This window comes from Ceratotherium simum, chromosome 13 (genome assembly GCF_057802395.1).
Source record: "Ceratotherium simum simum isolate JZ-2026a chromosome 13, ASM5780239v1, whole genome shotgun sequence".
Lineage (NCBI taxonomy): Eukaryota > Metazoa > Chordata > Mammalia > Perissodactyla > Rhinocerotidae > Ceratotherium > Ceratotherium simum.
Window position 1 is genome coordinate 47,853,921 of NC_141912.1, and position 22,246 is coordinate 47,876,166.

The window sequence follows — 22,246 nt, forward strand, 5'->3', positions numbered from 1 at the left end:
TATTAGCAATTGCTATTATTATTATTATTACTATTATTAATATAGGTGGTGGTGGTCAGAAGTAGGGCTAGCGATGGTAGTCAGCAAGGGCCAGGTCAGACTCCAAGGGCCTTGTTGTTTATGCTGTTATATGAATCTTAAATTGAAGATGATGGGGAGACCAGAAGGGGATTTTAGGCAGGGGAAGGAAGTGATGAAGTTTATGATTTTTAGTTTATGCCACTCCAATGGCAGTGTAGAGGTGGATTGTTCTGGGTGGGGATGGAGTTCAAGATTTGAGGTTGGGAGATCAGTTAGACAGCTTTGTAAAGAAATGATGGTTTATGAGGGCCTGAGTTAAGGATTGGTAACAGAAATGGAGATGAGAATATAAGTTTAAAATATTTTAAGAAGTAGGAGATCTTGACAATTGATTACATGGGAGATGGAGGAGTCAAGGGTGACCTGGGGGCATCTGCTTAGGGACCAGTGAGGATATCGGTATCTACAGAAGGGAAAAATTCAGGAGGGAGAGTGGGATGGGGGCAGATAATGAATTATATTTGGGATGTGTTGAACACAGTGGCCACAACACAGGTGAAGATATTGAAAATAATAGCTAGTTAAAAATATTCTAAAGTCATACCTGACGATATGGGGATTATAGAGTTTGGAAGTTAAGCAGGTAGGAAAAGAATGTTAAAGGAGAATTTGCTGGTTTCAAAAGACCTGAAGAAGACTAAGTGAAGGAGTTTTTGTTTGTTTTGTTTTGTTTTTGAGGCAACGATTATGGAAGTGAGTGATGGGGGGAAGAAGATAGAAAAGAACATTCAGATTGATGTCGGTTTGTCTAGAAGGTAGAATTTAACACTGACTTTGGAAGTCCCTGAAGCTAGACATACTCTGTCATTTATTGTTTAACTAGAATGCGGTCTTTAAAAAGCATGTATAAGAAAGGATTAACATAGTTATGAGGGGTGGGGAGGAAGAGTTTAAATACTAGGAGCTTTGGGGGAAGATCTGAAAATAAACTTCAGCTTCCAATTTAAAAAATATGACTTAAAAAGTGACCCTCCATGCTCTGGTTCCCCATTTTTTGGTAATACCCTGGGAGCTGGGAGGCACCAGAATTGTTACCAGTATTGATAGGGAAGGAGAGAGCTGGTCCTTGGGGTAGAATGGAGGAAGAAAAGAATGAGTCCTCGAGGGGCAGCTTGCTTACACCAGGCTCTCAGTGGATAATTGCCCCTTCCCCAGGGGCCTTCAATGATTGAGAAAGCTCTGTGTAGTCCCCAAACACTTCTACAAATTTGATTTAAGCTTACTTTAGCTTAAAAAAAAGACATATTACATTTTGTGTGCTGGTAGGGTTGTGTGTGAGACAGACTTTGAAGCCTTGAGCAGACACTATACCTACTCACCTTTAGGTTCTTGTAACTGGCTTAGTGCCTGAGGTGGGAAGGACACTCAAAAATTGAATGGGTGAAATCAAAAGAGCAGCTATCAGGTTATAATTCGAGAGGGATTTGAAAGCATGGGTTAGACTATTAATCAAGAATGTAAAATCCTAGATCCCTGGTTTGTTCTTAGTTTAAATTCACTTGCTTCTATGGTTTAAATACGACCTGTCTCATTAATAAATAAGTGAATAAGTGAGTTGGTGAAATGGGGATTAAGAATAGAAATGCCCTATTAATTTATAAGGGTGGATTTCAAGAATTGTAATAAAATCCAAATATATTTTGATTTTTTCCAATAGAGTGAGGCAGTAGGAATATATTATATAGGAAAATCCAATTATTTGACCCAGAAATGCAATTATCTCAAGAATCAGTCATTATGCTTATTTAGAACTGAAATAGTAGCTAAAATTTTTGTCTCATTAATTTTTCTCTTGAAAAACACACTACCACCTTTCATGAGTTTTAGAAATATGAACCCCAAATCCGCCAATGGGAATGCTTCTCCATTAAGGTAGTGCAAATGAGGGAGGAAGAAGGAGGAGGAGGGAGAGAGGAAGAGATAGAGAGGGAGCTGACTAGTAGGATACTGAAGCAATTGCTGATGCCTGCATAACAAAATGTCTTAAAGACTGCCAAAATGTCAGAGGACGATTTACATAAAGAGAGGGAAAATATATGTCATCGTAGAAAAAAGGTTAACAAAAGTAGCATCAACCTTTGATTCAAATACTAATTTTGTAGAAAGCAAGACAGGCTTATTGCCCAGAAGGCCAAGAGTTGACCATTCTGTACTCCTTTTGTGAAAAAGGGGCAAAGGCCAAGAAATTTAAGAGCTACAAGGGATTTGGTAAGAAAACACATTGGAGGGCATGCCCAACCTCAAGCCATTAGCCTCCGCCACATAGCAAAACCACTGGTCACCACTGTGACCTTGAATGATTTTTTCAAATATTGGACAATTTTCAACATGTATGTTCATTAGGTTATGGAACTGTGTGAAGTATATTGTGAAAATAATTTTATTCAACAGATTTATATCAAAATAAGCATTGGCTTTTAAAGGACTTTTCTCAATTAATTTGAACCTGCTTTCCTTAACCATGCCAGAGAGATGAGACACTAGAGTAACTGTGTGTAAAGACTTGCTCAGTTTGATCATAGACTTATATATACATATATGTATATGAGGGTACTATCTATATAGAACCTTCACATGTACCACAGGCTCTGGAACAGACAGACATATGTTAGATATGTTACATGAAACGTATTTGAGAGCAAAAATCATTCTGAATTGTATGTGTGCGTTATTATTGGCTTTGTTTTATTTTGGTTTTAACATTGGCCAAATCTACATAGGCACATACTACATTTGCTCACTCAGCTTTGAATTTAGGAAGCTTTTATTCAGCGCCTGTGCTATACACTGTCCTGAATGTTTTGGGAGATACAAAAGAAAGGGAGGATGTGCTTTCAATTCTTTAAGAATTTAGGGGTTTTGGCAAAGTCTTGACTTCTATCTACATTGTAAATAGTTTTAATAGTAATCATTTTTAGATTGGTATCTACAGATACCAATAGGGTTTACTTTGATGGGATACCTGGAGAAACTGCAAGATGTCAGGACAGAAGCTGAGAACTGATTTGCACGTGTACCTCTGTGCCCCAGATGAGGAGAGAAATGTGGTGCTCTCCCCAAGTCCTCTAGAGCTGAATTCGTTCATTGCTGAGGGCAATGATCTCCTGTAACCTCTGGATATTTGAATGCTTGGTTTGAGCAAAGGAAAAGTTCATGAATCTGTTTTCTTCCCAGGATACAAAAAAATTGGGCTGGTCAGGTGATTTGGGGCACTGTGAATTACACATTTTCTCCTAAATAAAGATGGGAGCATCAGAGAGATAGCATTGTATAGAAGTACAGGGTACAGTTGCTGAGTTTGCCAGACCTGATCTCAAACACAGTTTCTGTCATTTACCTGCTGCATGAATGTGGGCATATTATGTGATCTCCCAGTGTCCTCAGTTGTCCTAGCTGTGAAATAGGGGCAGTCTTACCTCATTAGGACTTGTTGTAAGTAATCTGAATAAAGTTTGTAAGGTTCTTAGGACAGTTCTGGCCCACTGAAAGTATACCATCAATGAAGGCTATTATTATCACCATTATTAGAAGAACCATATAATTATTCCAAGTGGGTTCTGTAGTGACAGCTGTGAACTCTAGTTGGCAGGAGTTCTTCAAGACATCTGATCACTATAGATCTAGGTGATGTTCAAGCTATTTGAGACACCAAGATTCTGTGGGAGTGGCCACTGGTATCTCTGCTACAGGGAGCTGCTAGTGTTAGGAACTGCCACCTTGGGAAGATGCTTGCCTATTTGAGCCGGAGTTGGGGGCAGCATGTAGTGCATTAGACCAGGAGAGTAGAGCTTTGCTCTATTCCAATGGGAGTTACCCTGGAAGGAGAAGGGAGCCAGAGTACTTTGTCTATTTAGCTCTAACGGAAGGATCAAGATGGTTAGCCTTTCATAGACACTTCACTGAGGTGAGAACACTATAATTTCCCACTATGGATCTTTGTGGAAATAGAGACAGAATCAAATTTCTCTTTTCAGTTCAAGCTAGTTATAGAAATTCTCAGTTACCTGACCCTCTGGTTCCTAAGTGGAGAGTATATTTAAAGCAGAGAAGATTCCATTTGAAGTCTTATCTAGGATTTTCAACCTGCTACTGTCTATGTATGATGCTGTATATAGTGTGGTCTAAATCCTTGTTTCCCAGAGTGTAGTCCTCAGATCCAGATCCCGGGTATTTCTTTGGAGCTGGTTACATACATAGCACTTGGGCCCCACCCCTGACCTGCTGAACCAGAATCTGCAATTTAACAAGGTGATTTGCACACCAATTAAAGTTGGTTGAGTCAGTGGTTATGTTAAGACTAATGTGGTTATGAGTCTTTTCCAACTGGACTTGGTAACAACAGAACTTGTCTGAGTAACAGTACCCGAGCCAATGGGCAGCTGGTATAAGAGCAGGGAACTGGGGTCTTGAAAGTGCCCTTGTGTCCTGGGCATGTGAGTCTTCTGTGAGAAGGACACTCTCAAAGCTGTGTTCCACCCTCAGAGCAGAGGTACAGTATGGTACCAGGTGTCATGGAGGGAGAACTCGGAGATGACAGCCTCCTGTGGAATGCTGGGGATGAGGGCCCATTCTCCTCCCCAAGAAACCGAGGGAGGGGGACAACAGCCTGTTAAGGAGTCAGAATTTCCTCACAGACAGCAATATTAGTGAGGAGTGACTACTCAGAGCTCACTTATTCAGAGAGGAGGATATTTTTCTTTATTACCAAGAGTTATACTTTTGCAAGTATTTTCTATTTTGAAAGTGGCATCCACTTGCAACGCCCACCCTCCACACATACACACACACCCAAATGAACAAAATCTAATTTTGTTAGAGGAAAAGAAAAGCATCTGATCCATTTTAAAAATGAGCCAAATTTGGCAGCAAGCATATGGGATTTATCCAAACTGCCCAGAATTACATCTGAATCTACAAATTTTGACATTCCATCCATGAAGGAAGCAAAGCTATGTATGAGCCCAGACTGATAAAAACTTTTAAAGCACTGGAAGTGAAGAATAATAGCATTAAAACAGCAAGTCACTCTGAATACTTCCAGAGAGCGGAGAAACTGGCATTCTTCTCTGAATATAGGACCAGGTCCAAAAATTGTACAAACACGTGCAAGCTAGTACTTTGCAGGAACTTGCTGCCAGTGGGGAATTGGCAGGGCATCCACCCAGAAGACAATCTAATTCTGCAGTGGAGCCTGAATGTGGGGCATAGATGAGGCCCTTACCTCAGGATGGGGATGAAACCAGGCACTCTCCAAAGACGATACCTCTCCAAGGAAGGTGAAGATGCCCCAGGGTGAGAGAAGACCCTGCCCACCTCTTTTGATCGTTTTCCTGCTATTGCTAGCTGAGGTAGCTGGGTAGGCACCAAGGGGAAGCCTACAATGGAAGGCATGGACTGAGAGCCTGGAAATCAGCAGTCAGGCCAGCTTGGGAGCCAGTAGACCAGATAGGCATCTCTATGAGAATAAAACAGCTCAAAGGTGTTCATGGCAAGAGTCAAAGCCCCTGGAGTGTAATGGGTTGAGCGGATAAGGCAGAAATGAGAGGGAGGATGGAGGTACTGAGAGAGTGGATGAGCGAGGGAGTTTCCTTTCTCATGCTGGGGTGAAGCAGCCTCTGCTGGTTCAGTCTCTGAAGGTTGACACACCTGGGGACTATGTGCGCAGAGGAGAGAAACAACTTCTAGGCAAACTCTACAAAAAAATATTTGCTTGCAAAAGTTGATATAAAAAGGGGGCAGGTGTGGCTTCTTTAAATTCAACTAAAAATTATTTATATTTAGCTCCTGGAGAAAATACAAGAAGTGGTTAAATTATTGTGCACATAATCTAGCAGCACCACAAACACCACAACTAACATCTAGTTGTTGCCTCACCCCTTGGTCACTCCAAATTTCCTAGTTAGTGGCATTGACGTCATAACTTGCTCATCAGAAATAACTGAATAATTCTGAAGGTTTTGGCACCACAGGTATAAATGTATATATAAATAAATGTATATATAAAAGGGAGCAATGTATTCCATATTTGGCGGTTTAGTGCCTTGGTTTCATTCGATGTCATCTTGATTGAATTTAGCACAGTTGTTAATTAACATAGTTTATCACTCAGTATAAATGATTTTTCAAATGAACAAAATCATTCATATCAGTCAGGCTGCTGCTGTTGTTGTGCCTTTCGCATTATAGTGTCTTATGGGGTTTTTCAAATTAAGTTTTGGATTCAAAATGGTTGAAATTATAGGGGGATATATTATCCCAGAAAATACTCTATTGGTTTTATTTCTGATGATCCACATAAATGAGTGGTGGGAAATCATCTCAGGTTGTGAGTCTCTGATGCCAGCCTATGTTGTGGTGATTCCAATTACTACAAATAGGTGAGCTGCGTTCTCATTATAGTGGGAGCTACGCAATCAAAGTTTGTATAAAAGGTCAAAACTTGAGTTACTTGCCAGGAAGTAAATTTCTCCAAGGAAAATAGTAACAGCTACAATATTATTAAGTTTAACATGTGCAAGCATTGCTCTAGTGCAGAGGTCAGCAAACTACAGCCCTTGGGCCAAATCCGGCCCACTGCCTGTTCCTGTAAATAAAGTTTTATTGGAACACAACCAAGCTCATTTGTTTACATATGTCTCTGACTGCTTCCCCTTTCAAGTAGTTAAAAGAGAGACTGTCTTGCAGAGCCTAAAAATGTACTTTCTGGTACATTACAGAAAAATTTGGCCAAAATCTGCTTTACTGTTTTACCTGCCTTAACAACTCTAGTGGATTTTACTTGTCCCCTATGAGAACTGAGTCACAGAGAATTTATGCAACTCGCTCAAAATCCCACAGCCTGTCAGTGGAAGAGCTGAGATTCCAGCTCTCTCTGGCTGCCTCCAGAGCCTGTGCCTCTTCCTGCTTAGGGGTTGACAGAGATTTATTCTGTGTTTAGATTTCTTCCTTCCCTCTTGCTTGCTTTACAATCCTACTCTAGATCTCTTATAATAATTCTAATTCCTTGCTTGATTTACAAGTGGGATGGGGAATTAAGAACTGATTTCTATTCCTTTTAATGGAGTCAGGAGGTCCCAGACCAGGTGCCTCAAGTCCTAACTCCGTTTATGTTCTAAGGGAACCAGTTGTATGGGTGTGATGAGGTGATAGCAGGTGAGGGTAAATTTAAGAAACATTGTTTAATGAGTGCTTCCTACATGGGAGGCTAGGCAAAAAATAATGCATGTTCCTATATGAAAAGAGGTCATGGTCTGGTAGAAAAACAGATGAGTAAATAGATGATTTCAATACGTTGTGGACAGTGCTATGATAGAGACTGCACAGGGAGTTGACAGAGCAAAAGAGAGCCCTCCTAAGCCAGATTGGTGCGGGAAGAGGATGGGACCTGCAGACATTCCTGGAAGAAGGAATCCCTGATAGGATTTGGTCAGAAGAAATTGCTTGGAGGATCTTTAAAACCAGAGAGCTCCTCATGGCACGATGTGTGCTGGAGGCTCTGAGAACTTGGGTAGGAGACCGGGAAGACGTCATCAATTCATGAAGGTCTTTGAACGTCATGGCATCGTGGCCAACAGCTTCCTTCATGTCCAGTTGACTGTGGGAAACTATGTAAGTGTTTTTAGTACATGTAGATTTTCTTCGGATTTCCATTTTGGACCATATGTTTGAGGCCAATATAGTCCTCATTCTCATCAAAACATGGCAATCAGAGTTGCCTGGGATGCTTGTTTAAAATGGAAATCCTCAGGGCCCATTCCACACCTCCTACATCAGACTCTCTGTGGAGTGGTACCTATTTAAATCTGTGTGATGTTTAAATCTAGTGATGTTTATTTAAATCTTCATTTAAATACACATTCCAGGTGATTCTTATACACTTCACAGTTTGAGAAGCATTGAAGGATGGTTTTAAGAAGGAGTAGTGGGAAAATTAATCTAGGTGAGGGCTGATAAGGGTCTGAATAGGTGTACCTGGGCTGCAGAGGAAGGAATGGATTTTAGATGTATTTTGGTAATAAAAATTGACAAGAGTTGGTGAATAATTAGATGTGGGTAGTGGGTAGCATACGAAAAGGAAATGCCCTTCTTGATTAAACAAATTCTGGCTTAGGTTATTGAAATGAGATAGAGAATATTATGCTCCCACCTAAAACTGTACCTCTTCTACCTTCTCTCAATTCAGGTACTTGCTCAATAACTTCTCTGTTTTTCACTCTGGAAATGAGCACTCAGTTTAGTTCCCCAGAAACTCAAAACTATGCCCAGAGTGGTTGGTTGGAATGTAATTTATTGGAATGAAGATCCTGATACACAATATGATATATTTTTGAAATTGTCATGCCACATGTTAGGGAGGTGGAGTCTGGCAAGAAAAGCAATTCAGTGAAATTAAGGAGTCTGTTCTGTGGGCAGATTGGCCACTAGAGGACAAATGAAGACTTGTTTATGAACCAACATCATCATAATTTTTTTTTCTGTGAGAAAATTTTATTTGATTGATAGTTTTTTATCATGCTATCGTGCTATTGATCAGATTCTCCGAACGAAATCCTCGAACTTCACAAATCCACAAGCTAATCTGTCATAGATAACCCAGAAGTGGCATAAGAGGTCCCTCCAATGTATTAGACACTTTTGGGGATACATTTTTCTTTGGCTGTTCTGAATAGCACAAGGTAATAGCACAAAACCCCATTGTGATTCCAGCAAAGCTCCAAGCAACGTGTTTATTGGGAAGAACATTGCTAAGGGAGCTATCAGAACTGGATTATACCTCTGGTTAGTTGTATGACCATGTGACTAGGTAGTTATGTTGAATAATATATGAATTCAACCCTGAAGAAGCTTATTTTCTAACAGGAAAGGCAGAGTCAGGAGATGGATACATGGTTTGGCTTCAAGGAGGAAATAGAGTTGAGCAGCAACTTAAAGGATATATTAGGTTTTCAGGCACAGGAGAAGGTGGAGGGCTTGGCATCCACAGAGGCATGACTAGAGGATAGAAAACAGTTTGTATTAGAGGGATTGAAGAGTGTGTAGGAGAAAATTAGTCTATACAGATGAGCAGGGAGCAGATCCTAGAGGGCCTTATAGGTTAGTCTTAGGAGGCTGCATTCATTCTAGGCAATGCATAAGAGTAGAAGACAAGGAAATGAGTTAGGAGACTACGGAGGGAGAATGGATAAGAAAGGAGGCCTGAACTAGAATAGTGGCCATTAGAATATCCAGGAAAAGAACAGGATGAGATGCGTCTGGAAAGCTCAAATCTGCAGGACTAATTGTGTCTGGGAAAAGGCAGAAAGCAGTTCACGGAGAAGCTGTCTTCGATGACAATGTCCATCCCAATCCCTGTCCTTCTGGGGTGTGTGTGTGTGTGTGTGTGTGTGTGTGTATATGTGGTATGATTAGGGTCTGAATTTAGTTTTGAATCTCTCCACTAACTGGTGGTATGCTCCCTGAAACTCAATTTTTTCTTTTCTACAATTGGAGTAAGAAACTTACTGGTTGTGGAGAGTGCATCTAATGTGCTCACACAGTGCCTGGCACATACAGAGGAGTTAGCGTACAACTGTTAGTTCTCTCATCTCCCATCCCCATCCTATTTACCCTGTCAGGAGAAAAGTAATTAACAAGAAATATAAAAATAGTGATGCACTCTGAGAATATCGAAGTCAAATGTCAGCTGAATTCTGCAATTCTTATATAATGGCAGAGCTACCAACTACAGAGTGTTGGAGTCCCATGCTTCCAACATCCTCCAATGCATACCTCAGTCTAGCGACCACGGCATTCACTTTCTACTGAACTGGGCTTGTGAAAGCTGGTCTGGACATAGTGCTGATTAAAGGGGATCAGCCTGCATCTCTGTCTGGGCAGCTTCACTCCACATCTGTAATTCGACTTGTTCTCTTACAGATGAGGTGCTGGGCAGAGGTGAGTGTGGATTGGTGACAATATGTTTTTATAACTGACAAAGCAATGCACAGGGCTCTTCTACTGATAGGAAGAGTCTCTAGATTAGGGAGGCAGCCTTTGGTTCAGATGCCTTTTCCACAGTATCTGAGCACCTCTCTGGGGTTTCAGGCCAACCCCAATTTCAGTGTGGATAGTGTAGGCTTTCTATGCTCAGAATATTCCCATCCTTTGCAGATAATGTGGAGGTTATTGCCTTATCCCACCTGCATGTTCTAAGATGTGGGTCCCATGTAGGCAGAAACTATTGAATTCTTGCAACTGAATTACTTTCTTCTCTTTTTTGTTTCTTAAGGATCTTGGGTATGCCTCTTCTTAGAAGTCTTTGGAGAATAAGAAGTCAAACTAGGGCAACCTGAATCAATTTTTTGTAAAGAGGTGAATGGAGACCCATTATTCCTGTAACTCAATAGAATAGTTATTTTTCTTTATTTTTTTCTTTATTTGGACTATACAGTAAGAACAAAATAAGAAGATTTTACCTTAATTTCAAAGGTAATTCTTACGTGAAGAGGAAGGTCATTACGCCTGACCAGAGGGAATGAGGAAACAGGAAATTTAGAGGATGGAAACAAACTTAAGCACCTTATAAATTTTGAGTGGATTGTAAACACATATGATATGAATAAAAAGGGCTGCTAGGAGACTATGAAATGGTCTAGTTGGGAAATGACTAATGCATGAACACAAATCTTGGTGACGTGGGGGTTAGCTGTCTGTGAACTTTTTAAAGGTTAAATGAGCAATAATAGGATTTTGTTAATGCCCTAAAGTGAGTTTAAGCCATTAAATACATGATGCAAATATGCAAATACCTTTTATTTGGCATAATTAAAGATAATGAAGTATGTTTAAAATAATGACATTTAGAACAAGAGAGCAGTTAAGGAGAATTTGTCCAAAAAGCCAAAAAGTGATGGTTGCTTGATGATTTCATTGTTATCAGTAGAGATAATTCTCTTACTATAATAAATTGGGCACTTTGGCAAGTGACATAGGTTCTAGGCCAATTGCAAGTCCCTCGGGATTTCCTGGCAGCTAGAAACCTTGGCATTCCCAGAAGACAGCTTTAGTTAAAGTGAAAGATGAGTTCGAATCTTCAAGTCAAGCCTATTACTTATTGCATCTGGTCAATTGACTATTTGACGTATTCAATTCTCTGTTATTCAGGGGCTGATTCTGTTTTTCCTCCTGCCAAACCTTTGGTTGATTTTGACTGTAATAGATATCTGGTTGGCATATGAGAGAAAAAATTAAGCCAGCTGGGTTCTTCTTGACTGCTGGCATCACTGGGGAGCTCTTCACGTTCTATCAGGTGTGTAAAGAGCTTCATCTCCAAGTTAGTGAGAGACAACAGTTTACCTTTGCTTGAGCGGGTCTGTGAGCTTAGGAGATTAGCCATTCTTCTTAGACTTGGGTGTGTGTGTGTATACATTTTTTTCTGATTTGCTTAGTATTTTTTCAAAAACTTTTATGGAATTTTTCAAACACACAAAACAATAGTACAATCATGCATCACTTAACAACAGGGATATGTTCTGAGAAATGCATAGTTAGGCGATTTCGTCATTGTGTGATCACAGAGTGTACTTACACAAACCTAGATGGTATGGCGTACTACACACTTAAGCTATATGGTACTAATCTTATGGGACCACCATCATATATATGGTCCATCGTTGACCGAAATATTGTTATGTGGCACATGACTGTATAACGAACTCCTGTGTATCCATCACCTAGTCTCAACAATGATCAACACGTAGCTTATCTTGTTTTATGTATACCCTCATGTACTTCCCCCGTCCCCCTCCATTATTTTGAAGCAAATAACATTCTGGGATTTCACTACAATTTTATAAATGTCTGCTTTGTGAGAATGGGATTTCCCAAATTACGATCCACAGAAACCCTGTCCTGCAAAACTACTGCAAAAGTAAAATAAAGGGTTCTGATCTTCAAGTACTTTGGGCAAATGCTAGACACCATCTCTCCTTTTTAAAGTTTCCCTGTACATTAACACATGAATGGTTCTGAGAAGTCTGTATCTGAGGACGCATTTAAACCAGTGTCTTCCAAACCTAAGTGAGCCTGGAACTCCTTATTTTCAGCAGATCCTGTTTATGTTATATGGAAGAAATGATAAGAGATAATATTTACAGCACTTGCTAGGCACTCACTATATGCCAAGTTTTCTGTAAAATGTTTTTCATATGGGTTACTTCATTTAATGCCCATAATAACCCTTTGAGATGTGATTTATAGATTAATATATTACCCCATTTTCAGATGAAGAAGTTGAAACTCAGAAATATGAAATAACTTGACAATGGTCACACAACAGGTAAGAGACAGGAGCAGGATTTACCCCCAGCTCTGTGCGACCCCTGGAATCCGAGCCCTCAACCACTGTGCTGTACATTTGGAGAGGAAGTGTTAGTTACACCTGATGATGTGAACATCTGCTAATGGCTTTAATATACTCTTGTTTTCTTATAGTGACATGGGAAACAAGGGTACAACAAAACACACTTGGTCAGAGTCACTAGGCTGAGGATTTGTTTAATAATAATATTTTCTATTTCCATTGTGCTTTGTACTTTTTAGATTATTCTCATATCTGTTGTTTTAGATAAACTTCCCAATGCCTTGTAAAAGGGTAGAATCAGCATTATTCCTATTCAGCAAATAAAGCACAGAGACAGTACATGTCTTGCCTAAGGTCACAAATTCATTACAGAGTTGGAATTTGACCCTAGATATTTATGTCCACGACATTTTCTTTTGACTGCACTGTGAATATTGTGTTGACAAATGGAGTTGCTCCGATTCCTGGCTTGTTCTGGTTGATGTGAACTGGGGAGGCAAAGGAAAGGGAGCTGGGGGAGACTGCCTTAATCCAGAATTACTGGATAGAAGAGAGTCCACTAGCAGTAATGCTCTTCTCAAAATATTCTAGAGGCAAGATCTGGTGCTTCCGTCAGCATCTAAATCATGTTTTTCATGTTTAGGGTAAGAAAGGAGGAATCTAAAGATTTCGTTTTCTTAGGACAACATATGACTACCATCATATTCCTTTGCTCCTTTAGACCAGGGAAAACTCCGCCAATGCTCATTGTGATATGCTTCCACCCTCAACCCCCAACCTGCTTTGGAAGCTCTGGTCCATGCCCTGTCAGTGATGGGAGAGGCTCTGTGGAGCCACTTAGTGGTTTCTTAGCAGACGTGTCCACGATGTAGCTGGGAAGAGCACCGAATGGAGAGTTGAAAAAGCAGCTATTTACTGTCTATCTCAGTTTCCTTGTCAAGGTCAAAGTATTCCCTTCTAGAGTACATGTTTGGTATACTCTCCCCTGAGTATAAAATTATGCAGAAAAATTTAAAAATTATGCGTTCATTTTCAAATGTATCATGGGAGCAAGACAGTTGTGCAATAGCTACTCAGAATTAAGCACCAGCGTTACTGGAGCTTTACTGAGGCGAACTAAAACACCTCTGATGAACTGGGCATTTATTCTGGCTGAGACACACTCGCATGGAGATAGGGAACATTTAGATGTGTGGCTGCTAATAGTGGTCATTATCACTTCATTAAAGTAGGTCAGGGTAAGCAAATGTGATGGGGTTTTTCCACATGCTATAATTACCAAGGGCAATTCCGTTTAGTCCTGTATATACCTAGACCATAATATTACGTAATAAACAGTCATTCATATCAGATGATTAAAATACATGTCTCTGGACCAATTAACAGAGGAGAGATACAGAGTAAAGCACCATAATCCCATTGTTTATTATATTCCCTCTCATAATTAAGGAAGGTATAAATTTAAAACTTATTAAAAATGTGGAGGCACCATGACATAACAAAAAGAGCATTGGTCCTTGGATTAGATCATCAAGGTTAAGGAATTAATTCTTATACTTTTGACGTAGTGGGAAAATCGTTTAATTTCTTTGAACTTTGATTTGCTTATTTGAAATGGAGATAATAATAAATCCTTAAAATGTTTTTCCTGGGGATCAAATAATATGATATATGGACTTGCAAAGTGATAAACAAATTATTATTAATAAATTAATAATGGTTGAAAAATGAGATGGCTAAAGCCAGAGCACAAAGGCAGCAATGAATGACAACAGAGTCCCCCGTAAGAGGTAGTATGTCCGGGTGTGCAAACAAGAGACCCACTCCTCTAAAACGGGAACACATCAGGCTGCCTCCAGGTTCATCGATGAGAGGAAGGTCAGCCAGCCCAAGAGCAATGAGCCAGAGAAAAGCAAAAGAGCCAACCACATACTAAGTATCAACCTAGAGATGCAGTAAGTATTGACTTTGCCATCTGTGACAGTAGGAAGAAAGAAGTGTTTTTTTTTTCTTGGCCTGGCCACCTGGTTCCTAGTTCCAAATATGTGTCAATGGTTGTTGTGATGTGAGAGTGTAAATCTTGTTTATTTTTTGGTTGGTTTAATTAGGTTGTAATAATTCAAAATGAGAAATGCCATTCCGTGCTCCTAGGGAGCTCCTGTGAACACCAAACTTTCAAATCAATTAATGTTTAAAGTACTCACTTGCCCTAGGAAGTTGGTTAGCCAACTATGATTCACTCCTGGAGGTGTTGAGACTCAGAGAGCCCCAAAGACTTCCCCAAAATCACGGAAATCCAATGATAGAGCTAGAGAAGCCTTCATGAATTGTGCCTTTTCCACCTGCTTTGTCCAATGGAAGTTAAATGGATGTTTTGTAAAATATCCCAAGCATGGCTGTTACTTTACAAAAATAATATCATTAAGGGAAAAAGAGACCTAGCACAGGCAGGTAGAAGTGTCTGGGATAGGCTGAGGGTAACTTTCAGAGGGGTTTGTGGAGATTTGGTAAAAGGAATTAGAAAGTCTGCAGTAATTACATCCCAAATAAGAAGGTAGGGTATATAATCTTTCCAAATGAAAAAGGAACGATGCCTCCCTGGAAGTCCCAGGGGGCACACGAGGTTAGCATTGGAAGAATGCAACTCATAACTTGGTGGGGAGGTGAAAAGGGTGAGTGGGTTAAAGGTGAGTAGCTGGTACTGTGGGAAATTTCATCTTTAGTTAGAGTGGGAGGGAGTGGGTGGGAAGCCTTTGTGGACTTAGAATGGGCTCTGACCTTTCTATTGCCAGTAACTGTTCTTTTGTTTTCATCGTACTATTCAGGGTGAGCTTGCCGCTTGACACTCTCCATTTCTGAATCCCCAAAAGCAACAATTCCAGTTATTTTTCAGAGCAAGGCTTGTGTAGATTACAAATATGTTGAGTGGCAGGTTGAATTGTTGGGGGAAAATTATTTCCTCTGAAATTAAGTTTGTCTAATGTTATAAATGTCAAAATGAGAGAAAATGTAGACAGATTTCAATTCATCCTAAAGAGACTACAAAACAATACTAAGGAGAGTTTCTAAAAGTTTTTTATTTGATGTTTGTAAATTAAAATAGCGATACAATCTCATTGGAACAATATTGCACAAAGATGTATAAAAGCAAAGATGATAGATCACCTTCCCTCCAATATTATCTCAGTGTTAATAGTGTGATATGTATCCTGGTCACACATATGAGAAAAAATTCTAAAAGAGGTAAAATCTTAGATAAAACCAGAGAATCTCAAAGTGCTTGAGACTTTTTAGCAAGATCAGAGACAACCAGACTACCTTCTTTGGGTTGAATCTTAACATAGAAGGAAGCTAGGCTGAAGGCTTTGGGGCTAGAGTCAGGCAGAGATCAAAAAAGGGAGCCAAGAAAAGCAGACCTAGAAGAATTTATTACTAGAAAATTAGCCCCAAGGAGAATCCTAGAAGCTAGACAATCAGACGTCTTCCCTCCACGCTTATCCCCCATTTCCTTAACCAAGCTTCACAGAAAGAAGCATATGGTGACATGGCAATCAGTGATGGTCATGTATCCTTAGGACAGCTCTCATCACCAAAGTGTATTTAATATGCATCTTTGTGGGTGTGGTCGTATGGTGCAACGTTTGGAAAACCGAGCTAGAGACATGATACTGATTTTCGGAGCACAGAAAGAGAAATCAAAGTCCCAGAGGCAGATGAACAAGTAAAATAGGTAGCAGAATGAATCGAGGACTTAATCTATTTGTGGTGCGTGTGGTTTGCGTGCTGTGGGACGGGTAGGGAGGCGAATCTGGAGCGGGTGCGTATGTGGACATGACGGGCCTGGAGAGGAATAGCTGCCTTGATTCCAGACACGCAGCTGCCTGTGCCGAGTGAATATGACACAGGGAATTGCAGGGATGAAGGGCAGTTTTCTCATGCAGAGATAAAACTTCAATCTAAATCCAATGGAGCAAAATCGTACGATGCCTGAGTTATCTCTTTGGGGTTTTTGACTTGCAATGTCCTATTCAAATTGTAAGGTAAATACCATTATAGCTACACAATGTGTCTATCCACTACATGGGAGAATTTGAGGAAACAACCCCTCTATCTATCTATCTATCTATCTATCTATCTATCTATCTATCTATCATCTATCTATCTATCTATCTATCTATCTATCTATCTATCTATCATCTGTCTATGATCTATCGTCATATGAATGCATGTATAGCACGTATATACGTCTTTATATACACATATGCATGTTTGCATACAATAGGCCAATCTCTCACTCGAAAACTTTTGTAAAGACTTGTGGTAAGTAATAGTCACATTATTTCTAGGGTTTTTTGAAATGGGAAAATTGCATATTTCTTACTCTGTGACAATTGGTTTTGTTTACAGAAAGCTTAGCAGTGATTTCTTAGCTTAGAAATTTTACACATTTAGTTAGCGGGACACAATACAATAGGCCTTTCTGATTATAAGTTCAACTGGGTTAGGACATTACTCTTGGAGCTCTTTCTTTCCCATTGAGCTTTCATCTTTAGGATCTATCTGAAGTTACCTAAGGCAAGCATTAAACTTGATGCTTTGTAAAAAAAAAAAAAAATCAAACAACTCTTTATCTCTGCTCCAGTGTCCATTTCTGAGATGTGTAAGTAAATAGATAAATGACTCTGGCCTCAGAAGGTATGGCTCAGAGATTGTAGAGTGTTCATATTGTTCTGCCCTCTGTGAATAGATATGAAAAGCTGTTGAATAGATGCTAAAATTCGGTGGATATGTTGCACCTCAAATATGTTGTTCCTTATACAGAGCAGGTTACAAATTTACTAGTACCTGTGATCTGGATGGACTGTGACAAGAAATATGAAGCTACACTCTGAGGCCAGGAAACTCCACACCTGATCACCAGAGCTTCAGAACAAAATGTTAAGTACTAATATATTTTTTGAACTTCTGAAAAAAATTAGTGTGTTATTTGTATTTATTTTTTAAGCTTGAGAAAAATACATGACCAGTGCCAGGTGAAGTGTTGTTATTGAAGTTTAATCATCAGTATGTAATATATGTTGTTAAGTACTCTTCAGTCTTCATAGATGATTCAAAATAATGACTCAAGATGGAAAGGACATTCTTAGCAATGGGAAGACAGTGAGTAGCTTAAGCCTTTCATTTATTGTGATAGCAATTGAGCTTCTTACTGCATTTATTATTGTAAAAATACCGTTGAAACCACCGATTATTTCTCTCTGTAGATGATTAGAATTCTGAATATTAGCTGGGAAACTTCTAGAAGCATAATATGTCAAGTCAACTTGTACAAAGCATTTGTAACTACTCTCCACAAGAATATTCAGAAGATATTTTAGTTTCAGATTCATCTTCTCTAGTACAGCTGTGTGTTGAACTGGAGGGCACATTTGGCTACTGCACTGGGGAAAAATGGATTAGTTCTTTTCATCTCTGTCAATTTCTCTTTATCCACACATTTAAAATAATTTCTCTCTCTTTTCTTTTTAAGCCACAGCTGTGTTATTTGAATACATTTTTTTCAATAAAGAAAATATACTGCAGTGATATTCTGAATCATTTTGTTTTTGTTAGTATTGTTTATTTTAAATCTAAAGATTCAGTAGCACAGTGGGTAATAAATGAGATGCTTTGACAGCACTAAAATAAGGGTACCTTACATTAAAGGCGCCAGCAAAATGGCACAATTCGGCAATCTCTATTTGCCCATTATGGTGATTTGTGTGGACTTGTCTAAAGCCACAAAGTTTAGGTAAAAATGCTCACTGGTTAGAAATATTTCTTAACATTTGGTGCCACTGGGAGTTATCCAAGCAACTAAGAATATCTCTGGGAGTTATATCACTGATTTCCTTGTCTAAACAAAAACAGATCCCCCAAGGTCACCCTCAAAAAATTGGAACAACCAATAAATATTCTGTTGTAAACTTTGTGCCTTCATCTTAGGACGAAGCATTAGAAAAGCTGGTTTTCCCACTGACTATAAGTAGAGCAGTCATTGAGTATTGAAACGGGGGCCCCAGAAGTTGAGAGAGACATACTATCCAATAAACCCAATACCACAGTAAACATCTCAATCCTTTATTATGACCATTTAAAAAAGAAACAAAAAACATGGGAATTAAAAAAAAGAGAGAAGATGCATGAGAGTGAGTGTGTGTGTGTGTATGTGTGTGTGTGTGTCTGAGGGGGAGATAGTCATACACACAAATAAGAGGGATTAACACAGACAGACAAACCAGCTCTCATGTAGTAAAAGCCACATTTTAAAAACCTTTTAAAATATTGCTATTGATAAGTTTTATTAAAACAAGGGCTATGCCATACTGCAGTAATGATACACAAGCATGAAGAACCCCAAACAAAGCAACCCCCCCCAATCTCAGTAGTTTAACACAGCAAAAATTTATTGCTTGTTCAAGTGGCAATCCAATGCCAGTGGGCAGCGGGACTCTGCTGCATGCAGTCCTCCAGGGTCAGGCTCCTTCCATTTTGTGACATCTCCATCTTCAACATGCAGTCTCCAAGGTCACTGCAAAAGGAGAAAGTGGGAGTGGCTGTGAGATTTTATGGGTCCTGCAGGGAAGTGTTATGCTTCACTTCCTCCCACTTTCCATTGCCCAGAACTGAGTCATATGGCCCAACCAAGGTATAACAAGGTAAAATGGAAAAATGAGTCTTCCTGTGTGTCCAAGAGGAAAATGAAAGGGTTTTATTGAACACATAACACAGTGGTGGTGGTTTTTTTGTTTGTTGGCACCAGTGAAGATATCAACTCTTAATACTAGTTCAAGTCTTTTTAAGTCCTTGTTAAAATACAGTGAGGGGATAAATAATATTATCCGTGATGTAGGCCCACGGATCTAGCCGTTAACTTGTCTCACATTTCCCTCATAACATCCAAAATAGACACTACAAATAATAGTGGTTCAAATAAGTCAAAAGTTTGTTTTTCTGGTAGGTGATCTGGTGCTATTACGAGGAATAGAGTCACTCGCATCAGGGACTCAGGCTTCTTCTGCCTTTTTGCTCTATATTCTTAATGTGAAGTATCCATCTCAATGACCAAGATGGCTGCTCCAGCTCCTCCCATCATTTCCACATTCCAGACAGCAGGAAGAAAAAAAAAGAGAAGAGGGCATATCCGTTCTTTCTAAAGACACAATGTGGAAGTCCTACATATCATTTTTTATCAAATCCTTTAGCCAGAACTTAGTCACATGGCTACATCTAATTACAACAAAGACTAAGAAGAGCAGCCTTTATTCTGTTAGAGGGGAATATGTCCCTCTATGGCTAAAACATAGAGTTTAATTATCATGAGAGAAAAGGAAAGAATGGGGGGCAAATAGCAGTATCTGCCACAACTCACCTCTCTGCCACCCAAATAGCTGTTTGCACCCAACTTTTCACAGATAGAACGCACTCCACTACCTACCCCCACCTCCAGCAAGGAAGACAACCCCAAAGTCTCATCTGGTTAATGCATTAGAAGAGCCTGGAAGTTCTGAGTGATGGGATCCTCTCCATCAGGTTTATGTGAGGCACCTGTGGTCTGGTGATCACCCCTCACTCCCAACTCCGCAAAAGACTGTAGTAGGGTAGGAAATGGGTAACTACCTTAAAACTCATCTAGAAAACTACAAGATGGGAAATACAGCATCATAAAGCCATAGTATTTATCAAATCCAACTTGTAGGCATTTTGAAGGTTCCCTGCCCCAACAGTGCAGTAAATTCGTTAATTAGCTCCGTCTGGTAGCTTCTGGTTCTCCCCACTGGAAGGACTACCTTATGACTTGGCTTCTATGGCCTCTGACTTTGCCCTATGGGAATCTTTTTTTGCCTTTTATTGTCCACTACTCAATCTGACCTGGGCACTGGAGAGTGTGCCATTCCTGAAGGCTGCAGAGGGTTCTCAGCCCGCTCCCTGCTGGTACAGGTTTGATAGTGTGGGATTTATTTTAAGGATCAAAATCACACACTTTTGAGGGTGAGGCATAAGTTGCCTCACATCCCTGACTATAGAGAGTAGGGTAAAGAAAAAATGTCCTAAAACTGGAGTTAGTGTTGTTATTGCCATAAACCTGTGTGACTAGGACAAGTCCACTTTCTCAACCTTGATATCCTCATCTACGAAATGAGGGATTTGGACTCAGTAGTTTATGAGGGCCTCAACCAGATCAATATTGACAGCTAGTTTTACATGAGTTAACAGTTGCCATTTCTAGGAATGTTTGAATTCCTCTCAGTGTCCATGTGTTTTTTTAAAAAAAAATCTCTTGGTGGTGGAAGGTAGTTCATTAAAATAGAAAAGCACATCTTCTCTTGCATTTATACTGTTTTCCAAAGTAGTTTGTATCATTTAAGCCCATTCCTACTCTTCACTCCTCACCCAAAGTCAGGATACAGGAAGCTCCCTCTCCCAATCTGACTTTGGGCTTCATTCCTAAGTATCCTTTATAAAATAGGAACCTATAATACACTTCCTTCTCCGAAATGAGGAAACTGTCTCAGTTCAAGGTCTAGATGGTAATTAGTCACAGATCATAGAGCAACAGCCCTCCGTTGTGTCTGTGTATGTGTTTGTGGGGGGAATTTGTGTATTTTGAAAAATGTCCCCAACATATTCTCTGATACACTGTTCTAATACTACCTTGTTTAAGCATGGTGGATTTTGAAAGAGCTTCTGGGGTGCATCTGATGTCTATTCTTCACCACCAAGGTCCCAACCCAACACATACATAATACACACACAGACTACACACACGTTTAGAAGCATTGCCCCAGACTAGGGAGGTTGCCAAACAAATTTCTACATAATGAGAGCTCAAGCCAAGATGAAAATTTGTTGGAAGACTGTATTTAGGTTCTTCTTTCTTCTGTAACTAATCACTACAAACTTAGTGCCTTAAAACAACACAAATTTATTATCTTATAGTTCTGGAGATCAACAATCTAAAGTGGGTCTCAAGGGGCTAAAATCCAAGTGTCAGCAGGGCTACCTTCCTTTCTAGAGGCTATAGGAGAGAATACATTTTCTTTCCTGTGCCAACTGACCACAATTGGCTCATGGACCCTTTCCTCTATCTTCAAAGCCAGCAATGGATGATTGAGTCTTTCTCATGATGCCATCTCTCTAGTTCTGACCCTCCTGTCTCCCTCTGCCTCATTGAATCCTCTCGTGATTATATTGGGTCCAACTGGGCAATTCAGGATAATTTCCTTATCTTAAGGTGAGCTGGTTAGCAAGCTTAATTCCACCTGTGATGTTAATTCCTCCTTGCCATATAACATAACATAACATATTCATAGGTTCTGGAGGTGAAGGTATGGGAATCTTTAGGGGCCATTATTCTGTCTATGACAGATACCAAGAGATAGAGAGAGAAAACTGGCAGGGAATAGCATTGTAGGTCATTATTAGATAATAAAGTTATTTAGTTCATTCACTCATTTCTTTGTTTAGGAAACATGTATTGTGTGTCTGCTGTGAATTTGGCATTAAGCCAAACCCTAAGGATAAAATTATGGAAAAAAACAAAACCAACAAACTTAAACAACCCTGTTTCCTTTTGTCATTGGCCTTAGAATCTATCGGGGAAAAACAGGCAGTAAGCAAGTCTGCAGCAGCACAAGTCAGAACTTCCTACTACAGGGGCAATATGGAAACTACAGGGACACAAATGAGCAGCTTGGAACCCAGGCATGTGGGGTAGGGGCAACCAGGGCAGCCTGGCTAGGGGTGGGAGTCTGGGGTGAAAGGGGAGATGTCCTAGAGAAAGAG